We start from the raw sequence: 6,000 nt of genomic DNA, 5'->3' as shown, positions 1-6,000 counted from the left end.
GATCAGAACATAGGTGGCAGTATTACAGTCAAAAAGCTTTGAAAACCATTTATTTCCTATGGTAAATTGCCTGTATTGGCTTTTAATGGACTTTTCCATCTATGATGTCAGTGGTTAAAAGCTTGCTAAATAAAGCTTAATGTCTTTTGATGCTTATGTGCTTAATGGCCTTAACTGCTTGAACCCCGCTAAATGCTGCTTGCAGCTTTAATTTTACTTGCTGTTGCTTCCGTCTTAAGCCCTATTCGCACGGGATTAGTATTACCTAGGGACCTCCGGTAATTTGTAATAATCGCAGAGGTCGTCTGTGATTTTTATCCCGTGCGAATCTGCCATGTCTGTAAAAATGTCTGTAAAAATTCCCCCGAAAATTACCTACCGTATTTCAGCCAACACAGGGGTCCTCTGATAATACCAGTCCCGTGCGAATCCCCATGTCTGTGATTTGGGATGTTTTTCTGTGAGCCTATCGTTTCCTAATCTCTCGATATGCTCTACTCCAATCCGATTATAGTTTTTCTCCAATAAAAACTATGAAGTGCTGCAAAAGAGAAAACAAACTACAGTAAAGACGTGATCCGGAAGCTCAACTCGGACCGTTGTCATGGAAACGTCAAATTAAGTATTTTGGCGCAACATGGAAGCTCTTTTGGAAAGTTTGGACGCTTTTTGTGGTAGTGTAATTTAGTAGTCTGTATCGTGGAGCATTTCTTTGTCTCACACGGCCTCTAAAGACGTTCATCCAGTGGTGTAGTCTACGTGATACGCAGGTATACGCCGTATACCCACTAGAAAAGGCCAAGGATTTGCGTATACCCACTTAAAAAAGCGTGAGGATACGTAACAACTTCGTTTTGTGTCAGAACTTTCATTCATAAATTCACCCCGTCTGTGTTTGCGAAGCGACACGGATCGAATAGCGGAATCCAGTCACAAATGGAACTTGCTATAGGGCAGAACATCACGGATTTTGGCTATTTTTGAATGAATAAATCAAAAGTAGGGCTGTACAATGAATCAAATCTCGATATGGACTAGTGTCTATGAATATTAAAGCTAAAAGAGACTGCAATTGTTCTAAGCGTCTCTGGGAATGAGCGCTCAATGTGTGCTCCACTACACACACACACACAAGCACGGGTGACTCACGCTCGTGGTGTTTTCAGCGTTTCACTGTATTGAGACATGAATGATGTAGGCTACAGCTACACATGTGCATTTCATCGCAGAGCTGCTATGAGTCACTTGACGAGAATTTCACCATTTCATTTGATAAAACTATCGTCATTCATTCGTTTCATATACACACAGAAACTGTTATGTCTTTACGACAACCTGTCAAAATAAAAGTTCGGTGTAACTTGAAGAAATTAGAAAGAAATTGCACAGTAAAATGTATTTTAAAATAACACTTATTTTTTTTCAAAAATACCATTTCTAAAAGTAAATTTGTATTTGTGCCTATAATGTTTTAAAAAAAATTTTTTTATTAGAGTATACTCACTACAAAAAACTAGACTACACCACTGCGTCCATCCTGTAAGTATCTCAAGAAATCAAAGTGTGAAAGAGTAAAAATGATATATAATGAAATAAACCAAATAAAATGAATAGAAAAACAAGCCTATCGCGACGTTTCGGTATTTATAATACCTTCTTCAGGCAGGCTTGTAAATATGGACAAAGAATATAATAAAAAGAAGATATATTATATATTTATACAATAATATCATATTCTATAATATATATAATATATTTCTCTAATAAATAGTTTTTAAATAAGTTCTTTTTTTGAATTGCAATACTGCTCGATGGTGTTTTAAGCCCCCAATGGCTCCTTAGAGGCAGCTAACCCTACCCTCAACCTTAAACCTACCCATCCCCTAGCTGCCTGGAAGGCGCCATTGGGGGCATAAAACACCTGCAATACTGCAGCGCGATCTTCGTTTCAGCTAGTGAAGTGTGAATGGGTGGGCGCACGCTGTGAAGTCCGTAAACTCGAGGGAATTACGAACATTTATTTGCCCGTGTGAATGAGCCACCAAAAACACAGACGTCAGGGGGTAATTTCTTAATTACAGAGGTCCAGGGGTAATACTAATCCCGTGCGAATAGGGCTTTACTTCAGGCCCGGCGTCTTGGGGGGGCTTAGCCCCCCCTAAGATGATCTCAAGCCCCCCTTGCGGTGATCTGAATGATGATTATGTGACTGAGCGTTCGTGCAGGGTTCGCCTAAACACTTTATGAATAAGATAACAATAAACGAGAACTGTCTGAACTGTTCTTTACTTTAGGCTATTAAACGTCTCACACTTGTGAGAGGAAAACCCGAAGACCGTGACATCCCAAGTACGCAATGCATGACCTTAATTGCCGATCTACGCAAGCCCAGAGGGAAAAATGCATTGCACACACACATAGAACGAGCGCCAGCACATCCATGATCCAGAATTAATGCATCATAACACAATCAAACATAAGGTCTGTTACAATTATTATTATGAGGCTACTTTTATTATCAAATCAATATTACAATTAATTAGCCCCGTGATAATCTCATAGCGCATCACTGCATAACCGACGCACAGCGATGAAGATGTTATATTAGTCCTCATTTAAAAAACAACGTGTTTAATATGAAATAATTCTCATTTTTTTCACCATGGGCCACAAGAGAAATATTAAGAAAATAAATTAAGGTTAGGCCTATATACATTATCAGAACATGTTGAGTAGATTCAGCTCTCATCGGTCAGTTTTTACTTTCACTTTCTATAGTGAATAATTGAATGGGATTTGATTACTTCTTCACCGACATAACTCTCGCTGAACGTGCTCGCCTTCATAGTTTAAAACGCAAATATTTCAAATGTTGCGACGTGACGTTTTTCTTTTTCAACAATTGCGCAGAATGATTGCACACAACGCAACGCGTAAAAGCGTAACTTTTTTTTTAAACGCCTAGGGTTCGTTTTTTGGTTTGACGCGCCGCGTCAAAAACTATCCGACCAATGAGATTGCCGCTTTTGCTCACGTGTCTGGAGCTGCTGAAGTTACAGTAAAACACAACTTGGGGGCGCTCAAACACAAAACGGTCTTGCCGAGCACACATACGTAACAGCGAAGAAGATATACGCCAAGTAGCGTCACTGCCCATAGACAGACACTGCCGGGAAGAAATGACGAGGAAGATGCAAGGCAAGATGAATGTAGAGCTGCTGGTCTCGTTGGTGTCGGAATAAAGAACTATATGACAAACGCGACAAAAATCTTGTTAAAAGAGAACACTTATGGAGTGGTATTGCAGAGTATAGACTGTTATGGAGTGGTATTGCAGAGTATAGACTGTTTATGGAGTGGTATTGTATTTCTGTTTTACATTAAGCGCCATCTAATGTCAGGGAATGAATTTGCATGTTCACTCGGCTCATCGTCAGCGAAAAACGCTTGGGTGTGAACACAAAAAACGCGTTGAAAAACGCTGGCGAATAACGCGCGCCGATATTCGTCCTGGTGTGTACAGGCTTTTAGGTTAGGGGTTCGGGTCAGTAGAATAAGTTGACATAAAGTTGCTTATAGTCAGTAGAGTGTCTGTTGGAGGAGCATCATAATAAAGAGTTAGTAGATATTAAGCAGACAGTCTACTAATACTCGAATAAGAGTTAGTTGACATGTAGTTGCAAAGTTACTAATAGTTATTAGTGTCTAAAGTGGACATTCGAAATAAAGTGTTACTGTGTTACTTATTTGTCTGGTATTTGTATTCTCCAGTCCTATATTTGCTTTGGTGTATCTGTTTGTATTGTTTTGGTAAAAAAAAAACACAAACAAAAAAACCTTCGGAGAGGGCTTTATGGCTCATAATAAGCTGTCAGTAATGGTACATTTTCTGATATATTCCACCGCTTCATCATCTGTCAGTCTGCCGGTCCATAAATATTTTATCCTTTAGGTTGTCATTCTTGGTTGGTTTATTGATAAGTTTATGACAGCATATAGTGTCAAGGCATGTAGGAGTGTACACTCTCACTTACTTCATATTATGATTCTGTGTTGAAGATAAAAATTTTATTTTTATTTTTCAGAATAAAACGTTTTTTTTTTTTTTTATGAAACTACTGTAAGTACAACAAATAAATTTCATGATTAATGTGGCAACTGATATGTCCAATATTTCATGCTCCACCATGATGCCATGTACAACAGATTGAACATCATCTATCAGTTTCCAAATCTGAGATAAGTATGAATTCCCTAACATATGGTCTGTCTCTGGCACCTTCATACTCTGGCACTGTATTTAACAGCGAATATTACCCATAAGACTGTTTATCATGCTATGTGAGTGTGCAGGGCACACACAGGGTATCCCTTTAAAAGTATGACTCGCTGATGCTTCGTACCAGTATGTGTGTGTGAGTGAAATGGTGTTTTTTTTTATGGATCTTGACTGGCATCTGAATAATGCTCAATGGCAGGGCTGATTACAGACATTTGGGCCACAGCCGAGTTCACAAAAGGTTTGTATGAGGCGACCCTTTAATGCGAATGATCATCCTGGATGAGCTTCTGCTGTGAATCGCAGTCTCTTGATCAGTTTTGTACTGAATATTAAGGGGACGGTGCGAACAGCTGCACAGTTGTTGATAATCTTTTCACAGCGTCTAATTGTGGACATTAAAGTCACCATGAAATCCAATTAGACAATTCTTATATTTTATGGAATGTTGCTGTATTTGTCCTTGCACATCTTTTTTTAATTCATGTGCTGTCATAGTCTATTAAAATAACTTCCCCTCCCTCTTGCAATCTCTTGTGTTTACTGGCGCGAGGGCGGGACAACCTGTCACTCACATAAGATCGACCAATAACAAACCAAAACCATCCAATCAATTCCCCAGGGACAAGATAAAGAAACAGAGAAAAAAAAGACTTTTTTGTAGTCTTTTTAGAAGTCATTTCACCTGAATAACACATTCAAGATGAGTTATGGTAGGCTACTCAGTATTTTTATTAGTTGACACTTATTTCCGAAACCCTAAAGGGTCTTTAGCCATGAGGAGATTCCTCTGCCTCAAGAAGACAGAAGTATACATAATGGGACTGCTCCACTTTCACTCGTACATAAATCTTGTGAAATTTTTGAGTTACAGTAGTTGTTGTGAAGCCCACAACAGCCCGGCGAGCTGAGTCGCAGCTCCTCTGAGTGTTGATCGCATATGTTCTTCCTAAACCAGGGGCGTCGGACAGGGGGTAATAGTGGAACAGAGTAACAGGGGCCCTCTGCGAAAGGTCTTTGACCTTTAAAAGGTCTGTTTAGTCTGTAGTGTTTCAAAACTGTACTAAACACAGTTCCCCTGTACTAAACACATTTATTCTATGTGTGAAAGCTGAGTCTCCCTCAACCATCGCTAAATTCATTTTGAGATGTCTGGAATGACAACAACAGTGTGATGCCCTTTCACTAAAAGTATAATAAAACTAAAATATCTATAAAAACACAGCAGTTTAATTAGTTTTAAAATTTAGGTGTTACCAAATAAAGCTAATTTTTATGCTATACCATTCCAAGGTTTGAGGTTGGTAAGATTCCTTAATGTTTGTGAAATTAGTCTCTTATACTTACCAAGGCTGCATTTATTTGATCCAAATAGTAAAAACTGTAATTATGTGAAATATTATTACAATTTGAACAGTCTGATTTCTGTTTAAAGATATTTTGAAATGTAATTTATTCTTGTGAAGGCAAAGCTGAATTTTCATCCACTCCAGTCTTCAGTGTCACATGATCCTTCAGAAATCATTCTGATTTGATGATTTAACTGTCAAGAAACATTTATTATTATAGACAAAATAGTTGTGCTGCTTAATATTGTTTTGTAGAAACGGTCAAACATTTTATTCAGGATTCTGTGATTAAATAGAAAGTTGAAAAGAATTACAACAGAAATGTTTTATAACATTATAAATGTCTTAACTGTTACTTTTGATCAATTGATC

This window comes from Leuciscus leuciscus (assembly GCF_965113295.1).
Source record: "Leuciscus leuciscus genome assembly, chromosome: 8".
In the NCBI taxonomy this organism is placed as follows: Eukaryota; Metazoa; Chordata; class Actinopteri; order Cypriniformes; family Leuciscidae; genus Leuciscus; species Leuciscus leuciscus.
Note: the sequence above shows the minus strand (reverse complement) of the source record.